Genomic DNA, 18,151 nt, shown 5'->3' with positions numbered 1-18,151 from the left:
AATGGCGTTTTTGTCTGATAGCCAAGATTTAGCCAGTTCTCAAGGCACTTTTAGTACTGGCCTTAAATCTTACTTGTACATTGTCCCAGTTAAATGTATGTCCTATTGATTTTGTATGCGTATAGATCTGTGATTGTGAGTCCTTCCTTCTAACGGAGTTGCGATGCTCGTGTATGGGAGTTGCAATTCTTTTTGATGTTTGTCCTGTGTATACTGCTGGGCAAGAAATGCATGGAATGCTATAAACTTCGTTTCGTGTTTCTGCTGTCAATTTCTTGTTTTTAGCATTGAAAAGGACAGTGCGCAGATTGTTCGCGGGTTTCTGTGCTATTCTGATGCCTGATTTGGCCAGGATATATATATATATATAAAAGATGATCCACTGTGGCAGAAGATAGAAGAAGATATATATAATTAGCTAAATGGTGTGTGTGCTGTTTACTATAAGTATATAAACATTTCCCTTTGCAATATTTCCAAATATTTATTTTTACCTACTTCAAATTAATTAAATGTCAGCATCAACTGGAATATATTCCCAAAATTTATAAATACATACAAGGCTGTGAACTATTATTTATTCATTCTTATTGTGCTTTCATTTTTATTGTACCCCTCTTGATTATCTGTGTGGCTGTCTGAGACCATGGTAAAGGTGCTATATAAGTAAGTGAAATGCGTTATTATTTGTCATAATTATGATTCAATAGAATTTGCAGGCAGTTTGTTTAATTGTGATTTAAACTATGCTTGTTGTCCATGTGTTCCTTAACAAATCAATCTTTCATTAAACAGTTTTTGTTTAATCAAAAAATAAAAATAAACAACTAAATCTGCAAAGTAGAATTCAAAGCACCGTTCGTCGAAGAGAAAGTTTAAAAAAATATACTTTAGAGATATATTCTTTCATTCAGCAATGTGCCATGAGTGGGATTCGAACCCGGATCCCTGCAATAATTTCTGGTAGATTGTCTCTCAAGAATAGCAGCTATACCTCAACTAATACACAATATCCTTGGCGCCCTGAAACAGCTGACAGTCTACCTTCACATTGCTCCTTACCCTTCTTACTTGCGCTATAACGCGCGATAAACCTCTCGCGCGGTACTCCACTTTCTCAAAAGCCTTGTACAGCGCCTCTCAGTTTTGGAATTGATTGTGTTCTCTCTCTCTCTCTCTTTCTCTCTCTCCTCCTCCTCCTTCTCCTCCTCCTGGCGGAACTGTCATCTCTGACTTGTCATGGAGCACGTTTAAACTTTTGAAAAGAGACAAATGTTTGTTTGCAGTGCTTTGAATAAAGTTCTTTTTTTCTACATCCTATCTGTGACCCAAGTGTGACAAGTGGTACCAGGAGTGGTTGCACAGATGGATGCCGAGGAGTTATTTCAAATCGCTCAGAATGTTCCACTTCCTTACGATCCAGAGGATGACCCGCCCCCTATCCCTGATCTGAATGTCCCGGTTCATAACTGTTGACAGTACATCCCTTTGCCTCCGCTTCCTGAAAATTCTAAGAATGTGCTGACGAAGATGGGTCCATCCGATGACCCAGAGATGTTCCTTTTAGCCTTTGAGCAAGTGGTGACTTTATTGGGATGGGACAAACGACACTAGGCCGTTATCATCACACCTTTTTTGTCTGGAGATGCTCTACTGTCCTTATGGAATGTGCCTCGCGCTAAGCTTGGTGATTATAATTTCCTGAAGCAACAAATTCTTTTACGTAAGACTGACTTTTTTGGCTAAAGGTTTTGCACTTAACGACTGGAACCTAAACATGGAAGGTCCCATCCGTGCACAAATTCAAGATTTGATTCATAAAGTGCATTGCTGGTTTGAGGGAGACGTGGTGGAGCGAATTGTGGAGAAAGTTGTCATGAATATATTACTGGCCGGGATACCTGTAGTTCTTAGAGATGAATTTCTGCGTCATGATGTGGAATCATTATTGATTATGTCCAGACGATTGGAAGGTTCTCAGACCGCTTGGAGAAAGAGCGGTGGATTCGGTGCTGTTTCACAACCTACGAAGGAGCGTCCAGGACATTCTCATCGCTTTGATCAACGGCTAGAGCAAAGACAAGCTGCAGGACCTGACAATCGAAAGGGGTCAGGAAGGCCTCCGGGGAATCCGGTTGTTGAGGAGGTACCCATATCTGGGGAGACAGGAGCAGGCCGCGGAGGCCGTGGACAACGCAGGGGATATTTCGGCAGTGGAGCTGACCGAAGATGTTTCTGGTGTGATCAACCCGGTCACTTGGCGAGAGAATGTCACTTGTCTCCAGCTCAATCAAGGAAAATTGGATTGGCCGAGGTTTGTTGCTCAAATATTCCCTATTCTCCAGATAAAAAAGATGGCTTGTTAATCTCGGTGAAGTTGGGGAACCAAGAGATATCAGCATTATTGGACTCGGGCAGTGACCTTTGTGTTGTCAGACGGAACTGTCTTGATGACAGATGCCTTAGTGACACTGAGACTGTAAAGATACAGTGTGTACATGGCGATGTTAAAGACTATCAGACATTGCTTCTTCCTTTGACTTATAAGGGTCTCCACTTTAAAGTTTGGTCTGCTGTTTCGGACTCCTCCCCCTGGCCATTACTCATAGGAAGGAGGAATGTCCTTTTTCCTAAACTAAATTAATAAATGTCGGGCACCGGTCATCGAGTCGCCTGTTGAGCTTAGTAGGGGGGAGAAGAAGGAAAACTAGTGGCGGTCGGGGATAATCTAGTGCCCCACTTAGATATTGAACCTGATCTCTCCAGCGAGACTGAGGGAGACACCCCCCCCAATTTCCCCAGAGTGGCAGGCAGGCCCATCTACATCTTCTCAGATGGCAAATGCCTCCGATCACAAACCGAGTACTAGCGAGCAGTCGGATTTTGTGTGCTTGCAGCATACTGAAAGCTCATTAGAATATGCATTTAAACAGGCTCGCTCTGCCAATGACTCTTATTACCAAGAGTGTGAGACCGGTGGCTTGAAAACTCCACACTTTCTAGAAAAAGACGGTTGCCTTTTCAGAGTGATTTCAGACCATTTAATGGGGGAATTTATTGAACAACTAGTTGTACCTGAAGTGCATAGGGAAATTCTTTTGCAGCTGGCCCACTCTCACATCTTGGGAGGGCACCTGGGGGCTGATAAGACCAGAGAGCAGTTATCAAAACGATTTTATTGGCTGAATATGGGAAAAGATGTTGATCAGTTCTGTACTTCATGTCCTGATTGTCAGATCGTCTCTGTTTATAAGCCTTCTCGGGCTCCCCTTTGTCCTATGCCTATTTTGGAAATCCCCTTTCAGCGGGTGGGATTAGATATTGTAGGCCCTTTACCTAAGACTAAAAATGGGTACCAATATTTGCTGGTGTTGGTTGACTATGCAACACAATATCCAAAGGTGGCTGCTTTGAAAAAGGCCAACTCCTCCACTGTAGCCAAAGCTCTGTGCGGGATTTTTACTCATATTGGCATTCCTAGAGAAATTTTAACTGATCAGGGCACACCTTTTACTTCTCGCGTGATGAAACAATTGTGTGACAGCTTTGCTATTAAGAAATTGAGTACCACTGTTTACCATCCACAGACTAATGGTTTGACTGAACGGTTTAACAAGACTTTAAAACAGATGATCAAGCGAGTCACTCATAATGATCCTACATCCTGGGACTCTGTCCTGCCTTTTGTTATGTTCGCAGTGCGGGAATCACCACAGGCGTCCACTGGCTTGAGTCCATTCGAGTTGTTATTTGGCAGGCGCCCGAGAGGCATCCTGGATGTTGTACGAGAGGATTAGATAGAAAACGAGTCAACAGCTCTTGGGCCGAGCTTTGCAGATCGGGTAGTTTCGTTGCAAGATAGAATTTGTAAGCTTTCTTCTATTGCTGTGGAGCATCAACAACGTGAGCAGGAAACTCAGAAACATCTTTACGATAGGCGCAGTAAGCTCCGTGAATTCAAACCTGGTGATTGTGTTTTGGTACTGGTTCCGTCTGACCCGCACAAATTCCTAGCTAAATGGCAGGGCCCCGCCATTATTTAGGAGCGTATGGGTCCGGTAAATTACAAGGTTAGAATACCTGGCTGGCGCAAACCATTCCAGATTTTACACATTAATCTCTTGAAGGAATGGCACGACCAACAAGGGGTTTACACTTCCTTGGCTGCTGTTTCTCAGACTGGGTCAAGCGAGCTATATCTTCATGCTAGATCTCACGAGGGGTTATTAGCAGGTGCCTCTAGAGGTTGGCAGTTGTGAGAAAACAGCATTTGCGACTCATGACGGACTTTATGAATTTACGAGACTCCCGTTTGGTCTTCATGGGGCACCTCTGACTTTCCAGCGTATGATAGATCAGATCCTGCGTCCTCATTCTGAATATTCCGGGGTGTACCTTGATGATGTCGTAATTTTCAGCAATGACTGGCAAATGCATTTAGAGCGACTTCAAGCTGTTCTTGAAAGCTTGAGACAGGCTGGTCTTACTGCTAACCCAAAGAAAGGTAAACTGGGTATGTCTGAGACTCATTACTTAGGTTATTCTATGGGCAGGGGTTTACTTCAGCGACAGTTAAGGAAAGTGGAAGAGATGCTTGCTTACCCGTGACCAAAAACACAGAAACAGATACGCACCTTTCTGGGGCTTGCTGGTTACTACAGAAGGTTCATCCCTAACTTTGCACATAGGGCTGCTCCTCTTTCAGAACTTACTAGAGGCAGGAGAAACTGCCCTATTTTATGGACAGAAATTTGTGAACGTTCCTTCTGTGATTTGAAATCTGCTTTGTCTACTTATCTGGTTCTGCGGAATCCCAATTTCTCAAAGGATTTTGTCTTACAAACAGAAGCAAATGAGTTTGGTGTAGGCGCAGTCCTGTCACAGATTTTTGATGGAGAAGAGCACCCTATCACATATTTGAGTAGGAAATTACTTCCTAGGGAACGCAATTATTTGACAATTGAGAAGGAATGCTTGGCAATTAGATGGGCTGTCGAAGTGCTTCATTATTACTTATGGGGTCGAAATTTCACTTTGGTAACTGATCATGCTCCACTTCAATGGTTATACCGTCAGAAAGATACAAACTCTCATCTCATGAGATGGTTTCTGGGCTTACAACCTTATAGTTTTATGGTAAAGCATCGACCAGACTCTGAGCACGTCAACGCAGACGTATTATCACGGCTGTATGAACCTGGTACAGAGAGTTGCTTGATTCACGAGAATGTGAATAAAGCTGAGGAGGGGGGTGTAAGCTGGAGTGCTGATCGCACCCTCAGAGGACACAGATGCCCCTGGGAAAACCCCTGAAACAGCTGATAGTGTACCTTCACATTGCTCCTTACCCTTCTTACTTGTGCTATAATGCGTGATAAACCTCTCACGCGGTACTCTGCTTACTTAAAAGCCTTGTACAGTGTCTGTCAGTTTTGGAATTGATTGTATTGATTGTTTTGTGTGTGTCTCTCTCTCTCTCTCTCTCTCTCTCTCTCGTTTGTTTGTTTGTTTGCAGTGTTTTGAATAAAGTTCCTTTTTATTTGTTTCTACAACCTCCTGTGTCTCTGTGCAAATAACTACAGGGGAATAAAATTGATGAGCCACAACATGAAGTTATGGGAAAGAGTAATGGAAGCTAGGTTAAGAAGTGAGGTGATGATTAGTGAGCAGTAGTATGGTTTCATGCCAAGAAAGAGCACCACAGATGCAATGTTTGCTCTCAGGATGTTGATGGAGAAGTTTAGAGAAGGCCAGAAGGAGTTGCATTGTGTCTTTGTGGATCTGGAGAAAGCATATGACAGGGTGCCTCGAGAGGAGCTGTGGTATTGTATGAGGAAGTCGGCAGTGGCAGAGAAGTACGTAAGAGTTGTACAGGATATGTACGAGGGAAGTGTGACAGTGGTGAGGTCTGCAGTAGGAGTGACGGATGCATTCAAGTTGGAGGTGGGATTACATCAGGGATCAGCTCTGAACCCTTTCTTATTTGCAATGGTGACGGACAGGTTGACAGACGAGATTAGATAGGAGTTCTCCATGGACTATGATGTTTGCTGAGGACATTGTGATCTGTAGCGATAGTAGGGAGCAGGTTGAGGAGACCCTGGAGAGGTGGAGATAAGCTCTAGAAAGGAGAGGAATGAAGGTCAGTAAGTAGGAACAAGACAGAATACATGTGTGTAAATGAGAGGGAGGTCAGTGGAATGGTGAGGATGCAGGGAGTAGAGTTGGCGAAGGTGGAGGAGTTTAAATACTTGGGATCAACAGTACAGAGTAATGGGGATTGTGGAAGAGAGGTGAAAAAGAGTGCAGGCAGAGTGGAATGGGTGGAGAAAAGTGTCAGGAGTAATTTGTAACAGACGGGTATCAGCAAGAGTGAAAGGGAGACCAGCTATGTTATATGGGTTGGAGATGGTGGCATTGACCAGAAAGCAGGAGACAGAGCTGGAGGTAGCAGAGTTAAAGATGCTAAGATTTGCACTGGGTATGATGAGGATGGATAGGATTAGAAATGAGTACATTAGAGGGTCAGCTCAAGTTGGACGGTTGGGAGACAAAGTCAGAGAGGCGAGATTGTTTTGGTTTGGACATGTGCAGAGGAGAGATGTTGGGTATATTGGGAGAAGGATGCTAAGGATAGAGCTGCCAGGGAAGAGGAAAAGAGGAAGGCCTAAGCGAAGGTTTATGGATGTGGTGAGAGTGGACATGCAGGTGATGGGTGTAACAGAGCAAAATTCAGAGAACAGAAAGATATGGAAGAAAATGATCCGCTGTGGCAACCCCTAACGGGAGCAGCCGAAAGAAGAAGATAGTAACAGTATTCACACATTTGAACATAATGGTCCACATCCGACCTTTTAAAACCAAAGTATCTCCAGACAATAGACACGGCTCCTTCTTTCGGTAAACGTTCTTCTGTGTTATCATCATTTATCATCTGCTACAGCTTCAGTTTCAGGATGTTCTCTGTCCATTTTCACAGTTCAATACCTCCACTAATGCATGTACTCCATTGCATGCCTGTTTAGCGGTGCAGCAGTGAAAAAGGTCCCCCCTTAAACAGTTTCCCGTTGTGCCATGTTCTGAATGTTGTTTAGGCTATTTAAACCCCATACTCCCGGAGCACCCCCCACATGATTCCCTGAGGGACACAGTCAAACACATTTTCCAAGTCCACAAAACACATGTAGACTGGTTGGGAAAACTCCCCATGTACCCTCCAGGACTCTGCCAAGGGTGTAGAGCTGGTCCACTGTTCTGCGACTAGGACGAAAATCACACCAATCCTCCTGAATCCGAGGTTCGACTATCTGATGGACCCTCCTCTACAGGACCCCCGAATAGACTTTTCCAGGGAGGCTGAGGAGTGTGATCCCTTCTGTAGTTGGAACATACCCTCCGATCCACCTTCTTAAAAAGGGGGACCACCACTCCAGTCTGCCAATCCAGAGGCACTGTCCCCGATGTCCATGCGATGTTTCAGAGGCATGTCAACCAAGACAGTCCTACAACATCCAGAGCCTTTAGGAACTCCTGGTGTACCCCATCCACCCCCGGGGCTCTGCCACCAAGGAGTTTTTTTTACCACCTTGGTGACCTTAGTCCCAGAGATGGGAGAGCCCACCTCCGAGTCCCCAGGCTCTGCTTCCTCATTGGAAGACATGTTAGTGGGATTCAGGAGGTCTTCGAAGTACTCCCCCCACATACATATATACATATATACACATATACATACACACACACACACACACACACACACACACACACACACACACACACACTCTAGGGGGCTCTGCCCCCTGCTCTCTTCGCTCGCCAACCCCCATGTGGGCCCTACGCACTATATTTCCCAGATCTGCCACTTGCAACGTGCGGTTGTTTTGGATAAACACGAATACCAACTCGGTCTTTGATATCTCCGTCTTTCGAAACTATTATTGCTGACAATTCATTACATCTTGGTTTATTATATATGCGAGCGTCATCTTTCTGATTCATATAGAAATCCAAGAAAACTTCTTTGTCCGTGTTTTTCAGATAAATTTTGTGTAATGTGCGATACTTTTGGACGTATGGATTTGTATCCATTATTGGCTGTAGAATTTCTAATACGTTCGATAGTTTAACTCTTTTGATTCTATGTTGCATCGCTTTTCCGTAATCATAAACATAAACCTGACCAAATTGTGGTTTCTTTGAAATTAAACTTGTAGTAGCTTTAATTGTTGTGGGACCACAGATTCTCATAGCGCATGGTCCTGATTCATGTAAATCTATGTTTTGAGCATTGAATGATGCGAACATGAACACATTACTGTAGATGCGGATATTTTGCCTGTAGTGTTTGTGGATTTCACTTACGCCAGATAAAAAATCTTTTATTTCTCACGGATATGCCTCTTCATTGGGAAGAAACACTTTTCCCTGATGGCAACATGAATTAGACGATCTACAAGTCTCTGACTTAAACTTTAAAGCCTAACAACATCTACATACTTCTGTCATGTCACCTATGTTCATATATGCAATCTCTTTTCGCTGTTCCATTATTTCACAGAGTAATAATTTCCATTTGTTAACGGTAATGCGACCTTTACTATGAGTTTTTTGAGACTTTCAAATTTTAGTACTTTCATAATTTCTAACTTTCTCTGCATGTGTATCACGCCAAAGTTTCTGGACATCTTTACGACGTTCTACTTTGTCTTCAGCTCGGTCTTTTATTTCCTCCCCTGCTTGGAACCGTTAGGTTTTCAATTCCACTTAGTCCAGGCTGATTATAACTTTCTTTATTTTCCTAATTTGCACTTAGACTGTTATTGTTCTTTTTGTAATTTTTCTCTCCAACGCTTTTTGGCCTCTTTTCGACGTGCTGCCCTTTCTTCTTCGCTTAGTCATTGACCTTTCATCTATAATGTATAAAATTATTGTCCAGAAAAGAAGTACATCAAAGGAAATGAATAGATTGTATGTCTTGTATTAAAATGAGGAAAACATAAAAATTTATAAGAGCTGAGAGCACAGGAACTGTGTCGGACAATAGCATTCACACGAATGAGAGGTGAGTGGACCATGGACGTGGTTAAATCTCCTGGCACAAAGTCACATCTCAAGGGACTTGAAATTATCTCTCTGAAAAAGTCTTGGATTTTTTATAGATAGATAGATAGATAGATAGATAGATAGATAGATAGATAGATAGATAGATAGATAGATAGATAGATAGATAATATATATATTTATATTACACACCAGTAATGGCGCACTGCACGTAATCTGCACGTAAGTGACTACACTTGACTTGAGCATTCATACTCTTTCTCTGTATGTTTAGCACTCGTTTGCTCAGAGGTTGATGTGCTTGCTGCTTCCTGAGCAGCTCTTCTTTTCTTCAACCTTGCATCCCGCTTCTTCTCTTCTTTCGGCATCTGTTCGTGTTAAAACTGATTAAGTCAGTGTTTGAGCTGCAATTACTTAGTACCATCCATCCATCCATTGTCTCCCGCTTATCCGAGGTCGGGTCGCGGGGGCAGCAGCTTGAGCAGAGATGCCCAGACTTCCCTCTCCCCGGCCACTTCTTCTAGCTCTTCCGGGAGAATCCCAAGGCGTTCCCAGGCCAGTCGAGAGACATAGTCCCTCCAACATGTCCTGTGTCTTCCCCGGGGCCTCCTCCCGGTTAGACGTGCCCGGAACACCTCACCAGGGAGGCGTCCAGGAGGCATCCTGATCAGATGCCCAAGCCACCTCATCTGACTCCTCTCGATGCGGAGGAGCAGCAGCTCTATTCTGAGCCCCTCCCGGATGACTGAGCTTCTCACCCTATCTTTAAGGGAAAGCCCAGACACCCTGCGGAGAAAACTCATTTCAGCCGCTTGTATTCGCGATCTCGTTCTTTTGGTCACTGCCCATAGTTCATGACCATAGGTGAGGGTAGGAACATAGATCGACTGGTAAATTGAGAGCTTCACCTTGCGGCTCAGCTCCTTTTTCACCATGACTGACCGATGCAGCGCCCGCATTACTGCGGATGCCGCACCGATCCGCCTGTCGATCTCACGCTCCATTCTTCCCTCACTCGTGAACAAGACCCCGAGATACTTGAACTCCTCCACTTGGGGCAGGATCTCGCTACCAACTTTGAGAGGGCACTCCACCCTTTTCCGGCTGAGGACCATGGTCTCGGATTTGGAGGTGCTGATTCTCATCCCAGCCGCTTCACACTCGGCTGCGAACCGATCCAGAGAGAGCTGAAGATCATGGCCTGATGAAGCAAACAGGACAACATCATCTGCAAAAAGCAGTGACCCAATCCTGAGCACACCAAACCGGACCCCCTCAATGCCCTGGCTGCGCCTAGAAATTCTGTCCATAAAAGTTATGAACAGAATCGGTGACAAAGGGCAGCCCTGGCGGAGTCCAACTCTCACTGGAAACGGGTTCGACTTACTGCCGGCAATGCGGACCAAGCTCTGGCACCGATCGTACAGGGACCGAACAGCCCGTATCAGGGGGGCCGGTACTCCATACACTCGGAGTACCCCCCACAGGATTCCCCGAGGGACACGGTCGAATGCCTTTTCCAAGTCCACAAAACACATGTAGACTGGTTGGGCAAACTCCCATGCACCCTCCAGGACCCTGCTAAGGGTGTAGAGCTGGTCCACTGTTCCGCGACCAGGACGAAAACCACACTGTTCCTCCTGAATCCGAGGCTCGACTATCCGACGGGCCCTCCTCTCCAGGACCCCTGAATAGACTTTTCCAGGGAGGCTGAGGAGTGTGATCCCTCTGTTATTGGAACACACCCTCCAATCCCCCTTCTTAAAGAGGGGGACTACCACCCCGGTCTGCCAATCCAGAGGCACTGTCCCTGATGTCCATGCGATGTTGCAGAGGCGTGTCAACCAAGACAGTCCTACAACATCCAGAGCCTTGAGGAACTCCGGGCGTATCTCATCCACCCCCGGGGCCCTGCCACCAAGGAGTTTTTTGACCATCTCGGTGACCTCAGTCCCAGAGATGGGGGAGCCCACCTCTGAGTCCCCAGGCTCTGCTTCCTCATTGGAAGGCATGTTAATGGGATTGAGGAGGTCTTCGAAGTACTCCCCCCACCGACCCACAACGTCCCGAGTCGAGGTCAGCAGCGCACCATCCCCACTATATACAGTGTTGACACTGCACTGCTTCCCCTTCCTGAGACGCCGGACGGTGGACCAGAATCTCCTCGAAGCCGTCCGAAAGTCGTTCTCCATGGCCTCCCCAAACTCCTCCCACGCCCGAGTTTTTGCCTCAGCAACCACCAAAGCCGCATTCCGCTTGGCCTGCCGGTACCTATCAGCTGCCTCCAGGGTCCCACAGGACAAAAGGGTCCTGTAGGACTCCTTCTTCAGCTTGACAGCATCCTTCACCGCCGGTGTCCACCAACGGGTTCGGGGATTGCCGCCACGATAGGCACCAACCACCTTACGGCCACAGCTCCGGTCAGCTGCCTCAACAATAGAGGCACGGAACATGGCCCATTCAGACTCAATGTCCCCCACCTCCCTCGGGATGTGGTCGAAGTTCTGCCGGAGGTGGGAGTTGAAGCTACTTCTGACAGGGGGCTCTGCCAGACGTTCCCAGCAGACCCTCACAACACGTTTGGGCCTACCACGCCTGACCGGCATCCTCCCCCACCATCGAAGCCAACTCACCACCAGGTGGTGATCAGTTGATAGCTCCGTCCCTCTCTTCACCCGAGTGTCCAAGACATGTGGCCGCAAGTCCGACGACACCACCACAAAGTCGATCATCGAACTGAGGCCTAGGGTGTCCTGGTGCCAAGTGCACATATGAACACCCCTATGCTTGAACATGGTGTTCGTTATGGACAATCCGTGACGAGCACAGAAGTCCAATAACAAAACACCGCTCGGGTTCAGATCGGGGGGGCCATTCCTCCCAATCACGCCCTTCCAGGTCTCACTGTCATTGCCCACGTGAGCATTGAAGTCTCCCAGCAGAACGAGGGAGTCCCCAGAAGGTATGCCCTCTAGCACCCCCTCCAGGGACTCCAAAAAGGGTGGGTACTCCGAACTGCTGTTTGGTGCATACCAAACACAAACAACAGTTAGGACCCGTCCCCCCACCTGAAGGCGAAGGGAGGCTACCCTCTCGTCTACTGGGGTAAACCCCAATGTACAGGCTCCAAGTCGGGGGGCAATAAGTATACCCACACCCGCTCGGCGCCTCTCACCGGGGGCAACTCCAGAGTGGTAGAGAGTCCAGCCCCTCTCAAGGAGATTGGTTCCAGAGTCCAAGCTGTGCGTCGAGGTGAGTCCGACTATATCTAGCCGGAACCTCTCAACCTCACGCACTAGCTCAGGCTCCTTCCCCTTCAGAGAGGTGACATTCCACGTCCCAAGAGCCAGCTTCTGTAGCCGAGGATCGGACCGCCAAGGTCCCCGCCTTCGGCCACCACCCAACTCACACTGCACCCGACCTCCTTGGCCCCTCCCATAGGTGGTGAGCCCATGGGAAGGGGGACCCACGTTGCCTCTTCGGGCTGTGCCCGGCCGAGCCCCATGGGTGCAGGCCCGGCCACAAGGCGCTCGCTATCGAGCCCCACCTCCAGGCCTGGCTCCAGAGTGGGGCCCCGGTGACCCGCGTCCGGGCAAGGGAAAACGCCGTCCAAAATTGTGAATGGCAATTACTTAGTACGTTTTCTTTAATTTTTCACTTAAGTTGGCACGTAAGTCTTCAATCTGCCTCAAGAATGATTGAGGATATGAAGAGTTAGGGGAAGTGACGGTGAAGGTGGTAGGGATGAGAACGGCGCCCATACACATGCACCGCATGCCCGCCCTGCTGGCCACTGCCGAGAATTGAATCTACAATAAAATAAAAATAAAAAAAGAGGAATAACCTCATAGGTCAATCATCTCCCAGAAAGTGAATAGTAGAGGTCACGTAGTAGATGTGTACCAAATTTCAGGTCAAACGGTTTGCAAGCTACTGGTGATTTAAAATCCTGGACAGACAAACAAACAGCCACAGTAGCGTATTATTTATGTATGTGTGTGTATGTATACATACATACATACATACACACACACACACACACACACACACACACACACACACACACACACACACTCTTAAACCTGTTAAGTCTAGTTCAGAATTACTGGGCCTATGGTAGGAACCAGCCGTGGACAGAGCACACTCACTCACAATGGGAGCCACCTTATAGTTGGAAATCATCCTAACCTGCATATCCTTGGGGATGGACACCGCAAAAAAGCAGTGTTAACAACTGATCCAACCTTCTGCCTAAATGTACAAATATACATCTCTATATATAAAATGGCAAAATGTTCTGCCCTGCTTGCCCAGGTGTTTCATTATGCTAATACACATACACAGCATACTGTAAATGAAAATAGATATAGATGCTACATGCACACAGACCGATACTACCATACAAGAGCATTATCCAAATTCCAGCTGTCAGAAGTTTATGTGGAGTCGAGCGTTCTGGGATTGGTTTAACTGTTTCGACAAACACGCAGTTTAGGTGACTAGGCAATGCTAAATTTGCCTTTTGTTTGTGTGTGGGTGTGTGTTTTCACCCTGCGGTGGACTGTTGCCCTGTCTTGCATCTGATGATCTTCCCTGCGCCCCTGATCTGGATAAGTACGTTTAGAGAATGGATGGATTGACGAAAAGTTGACGGACCTTTAATTTTACCTATCAAGGAAACTTTGGTTTTTTTTTAAATACTTTGTCATGATGGTTAGGAGCGCCGCGCCGCTGTTCTTACAGACAGTACATTCAACCATAAGACGCGGACAAACAGAGGCGAGATCGACTTTAAGCTCACTTAAACAGCTGCCCGAGGACCTTTTCGCCGGCGGGAGCGGCTATGTGACACGCAAAAGAGGAAAATACTAAATGCAAAATATACAATATAAAGGGACCTTTCTCGAGGTAAATTTGAGACAGTAAAGTAATCCGTAATTTATGTAGTTCAGAATGCTGATCGGTTTGGCGACATGCCAGCGAAAACTGCTTAGGTAGGATGGATTTAATAATCTTGTTCGTTGATCATCAACATATTTACGAGGTATTGCCAAAACAAATACATTAAAATAAAAAGTAAACTTTTGAGGGAAAAAAACAACCCTTTATGGGAGATGTATTTTAGTACCCACCCGCACCTCCTTAAACTTCTCCCGTGTCTAACATTTGCTTAATCGTCTTACTATACGCCAGCCACCCTAAGGCGTGTTCGCATTAGAAATTCTTCTTTTTCCGGGGTGGTTAAGGTTTAAATTTGGCTTGGAATCATCGCCGCATTAAGTTAGACTGTTCTGTCGCGTGAACTGCTTTTAAACTATGAACATTTAAAGGAAAATAATCGATCGCTTAACATCAAGCTCCTCACCACCTACCACAAGTTTTATGTAAATATCATGCGATCGACAACACTGATTTACAGCAGTATGTCCCACTCGCGTTTAAAATGTTTTATAGAAGACAGGAAATACTTACGTGACTGCTTTCCAGCCGCGGATTAGAAACTTAGTGGGATCTTGTGACAGGATGCGACACCCCAGAAAACTGCAAAGCTTTGCTTTTTTTTTTTTTTTTTTTTGCTAGATTTGACCTGGAACTTTACCCTTTATCGCCTGAGTGATGCAAAAACCCGGGTCTGCACAAGCGGTTTTTAAAGTTATATATTTACTAAAAAGCACATTTCAGCGCTTGTAAAACTAAACTGTTGTCAACTTCAGCCTCGTCAGTACACGTGCAACGATGTCATGACGTCCGCGTGTTCCGATTGTATTACATGTTGTAGCCGCTTTACCGGGATTCTCTGTGATTAACGGCGGACAGTAAACGTTTTTTTAAATAGTACCGAAAAATGCCACTTGTTAGTTGTATTTTAAGTTGCTTTGGCGTGTTTTCTATATGTTTTGTTACCATTAAATTCATCAAAGAGAGCTCATCAACACAGGAAAACGGAAAATAAGATTTAGTAAAATATCAATAGTAATTAATAATAATATATTCTTTGCATAGTAAGCAGTTCATTACTGGACACCCAAGAACTCTGTACAAAGACAATTAAACGACAAATCATCAAAAAAAACTGTAGTAATCCAGTTTCCCATATGTGACCCCTTGTTCTTAAACATTTATGCAGGCGGTGGCTATTCGTGAAAAAAACTTGGTTGGGGCACAGCTTTTGGGGTCACAAACTGAAGCAGCACTTATTATATAGTGCCTTCCACATCTTTTTATTATATAGTGCCTTTCATATCTATCTGTCTCTTTGGTCATTCCACATGCTCTGGTGATCCTCACCATAGCGTCAATGCACATCTTGGCCAGTCCAGTACCAGACCCATAGGACAAATCCAGGCTAAAAGGTATTATACCCTTTCCACCATGCTGCCCAATCTGATTCCAGCTTTTCCATTTCTACTGTGCTCTAAAACCTCTGTCCATGAGATCCACAGTCCCCGTATTCTTCCCATACCTTTCCATATGGATGTGGAAAAGGACAGGTGCACCTGACACCCAACCTCTGCCACTTGCCTAGTTCCTCATTCTGCCAAAGCCCACACCATAATGTCTGCAGCCCCACCTCTGTAATCTTCTAATAACATGGACATCTGTCTGTCCTTTAACACATTGATAGCATAAGTCCAATCCAAATCTTATTCTGTTTCTGCTAATGGAGTGCCCAGTCCTTGGCTATTTCAACTGTATTCGATAAATTCACATTATACAATCACTAGACCTCTGATTTTTCTCAGGTCTTGCATCCCAGTTTATCATTTACCACATCCAAAGAGTCATTCCCACCCAATTTTATTCTACGCTTGCTGCCAATCTGCCCAGTCCTATTCAAGTTTGCCAGATTTACTTCACTTCGACACAAATTTACATTGTAAGATTCACAGACCCCCACATTTTTAAACATAACTTGCCCCCAACCTGTCTTGTATTACACCCACAGGACAAATTCCAACCTAAATTTTATTCTGCCATTACGATCATGATACGTAGATTTCCCTGAATGTAAATTTTGCCCTCCTTTCATTCAGGCCTGAAAATTTCACAATTACTTTCTGATTAAACTGAGTTATTTCACTAAGCCTGCCCAAAAATTAGCTATATACTATTGTCTACAGCAGTGATTCACAACCTTTTTTTTCCCCGTTGTGGCACACGTTTTGTAACCAAATTCATCCCAAGGCACACCACTATTCTACTAACCAAAACACGGATATATCTCATCTATTATTCTAGACAGGATGTGTTGATTTTTGGTGACTTCTTTGTTGTGCCTTCTAATGTTCAGCAATATTAAGCCTGCAAAAAAAGTTTAGCCTTATGCTATTGTCTAGATGACTATGGCACTTTCATGCCAGTTGCATTTTTCAGAAAGATGTTTTAGGTCTTGTATCCCAGTCTTTGACCACAATGCTGTGGTACAGACACTTTGAAACAGCAAACAGGAAAAGCAAAAAAAAAGGCATTACTTACACCACACCCAGTTAGCCAATTCTGTTTGTTATAACAAGAGTGAGAAAAAGTCATTGTGTCAGGTCAGTCAAGTCCAAGCTCCTTTATCTTCTTTTTTTCTTCATGTGAACGATTTATGAAGGGGTGTTACGTTAAAGGAAGAACACTTTTTTTTTTTTAATTTCTGAAGGTCCGCTTGAAGTTGCCATCCAAGTTGTGCTCACTCATCTGTAGTAACATTAAAGATGGGTGTGAACCGTGAACCATTAATAATAATACATTTTATTTATATAGCGCCTTTCCCATGCTCAAGGTGATGGCAACATGACAATGTGTCAACGATCGTCCAATCAGATTAGATTAAAAAAAAACAAAAAAAAAAACTAAAACAATACAAATTCACTGCCAATAAATGTGGAGGTATCCTGGGCGCAGAGAGCTGTGTCCCTGGAAAAATGTGGAAGTAACAATTAAAAGGACAGCCTCAGGTCACCTGCTTGCCAAAAGATCAAACACTTGCATAAACTCATTTGGCTGGTGTTCTTCACTCCAGAAATATAGGTATTCACACAGAATTGTGTTGTTTTTTTTTTTTAAAAAAAACACAGAAATTAAATTTTAATGGTTTTAATGGATGTTGACATTAGCTGACACCAGGCATAATTTCATGATTATTTCACATTACCTAATTAAGTAGAGTTTTAAAAATATTTATGGGGGGGGGGTGACACCCCAGCACCCCACATTACAAACTGCCGCTGTACACAGAAGTTGTTCTGGGGATAAAAAGAGGGGGAAATTTTTACAAAGGAAAGGCTTGTTGTTGAACTCAAATTTCGCCTTTGCCATATGAGTGATTAAAACCATTTGAATGAAATACTATTTAAAAAAAACAAACAAAAAAACATACCTGTCATGACCACCCCATCACCCCTTTAACTTAGGTAGGGATCTCATTTTCATATCCAGTGTTATTATCCTATAAAACTCAATTTTCCCTTATATTACATGCACAGTTGTTTATGGGAGATAAAAACTGATCAAATGTATTTTAAAAACTTGTAGGAAGCAGTCTGTGGCATTCCTTCTCTGCCATAGTCCCTTGAAAAATGCACAGCAGGTAGTTAAAATTGTGCACAGTTTCTTTAATAAGCCAAGAAGGCAGTCTTCTGTAGTAGTTTCATATCTACTCTGCCCCTTCATCCCTTCCACCTGAGACAACACTCATTTCTATAGCTTGGCCTTTACTGTAGGTACGCTTCCATATCATTTTCTTCTTCTCTATGGCACTGCATCCCATTCACTGGAGGGGACACTCATTTACACGGCTGTAGCTCAACCATAGAATTGTGCTCCCTGTAATTGCTGCTTACAAAATGAACACTTCTAATGTTCTAACACTACACAGCTAAAATTATGCCAACTCTAATTTAACCAATTGTAGAAAGTCTTCTACATCACTTGTCTATTGTGGCCATCTATCCCATCTACTCGACAGGGCATTCATTTCCATGACTGGACTAGAACTGTAGAATTGCATGCCTCCTGTCGGCTGCTTTAATGAGGAATACCGAAATTATAAAATTGGTCTCAAAATTTACTCATAAAGATTTCAGGAAGTCTCCTGAATCATTTTCAT

The 18,151-nt window shown here is 44.6% G+C and overlaps 1 protein-coding gene across 1 annotated transcript in view; it reads right to left on the bottom strand.

The window, feature by feature from the left end:
• tcn2 (transcobalamin II) overlaps positions 1–14,768 on the bottom strand; it is a 76,094-nt gene extending 61,326 nt beyond the window's left edge. Inside the window, exon 1 of the mRNA XM_028808434.2 lies at positions 14,530–14,768. The gene's annotated coding sequence lies outside the window, so the exon portion shown is untranslated. The remainder of the gene's footprint in view (positions 1–14,529) is intronic.
• Between the last annotated feature and the right edge of the window lie 3,383 nt (positions 14,769–18,151).

Source organism: Erpetoichthys calabaricus, chromosome 1 (genome assembly GCF_900747795.2).
Source record: "Erpetoichthys calabaricus chromosome 1, fErpCal1.3, whole genome shotgun sequence".
Taxonomy (NCBI): domain Eukaryota; kingdom Metazoa; phylum Chordata; class Cladistia; order Polypteriformes; family Polypteridae; genus Erpetoichthys; species Erpetoichthys calabaricus.
Note: the sequence above shows the minus strand (reverse complement) of the source record. Positions and strands in the feature narration are given on the sequence as shown.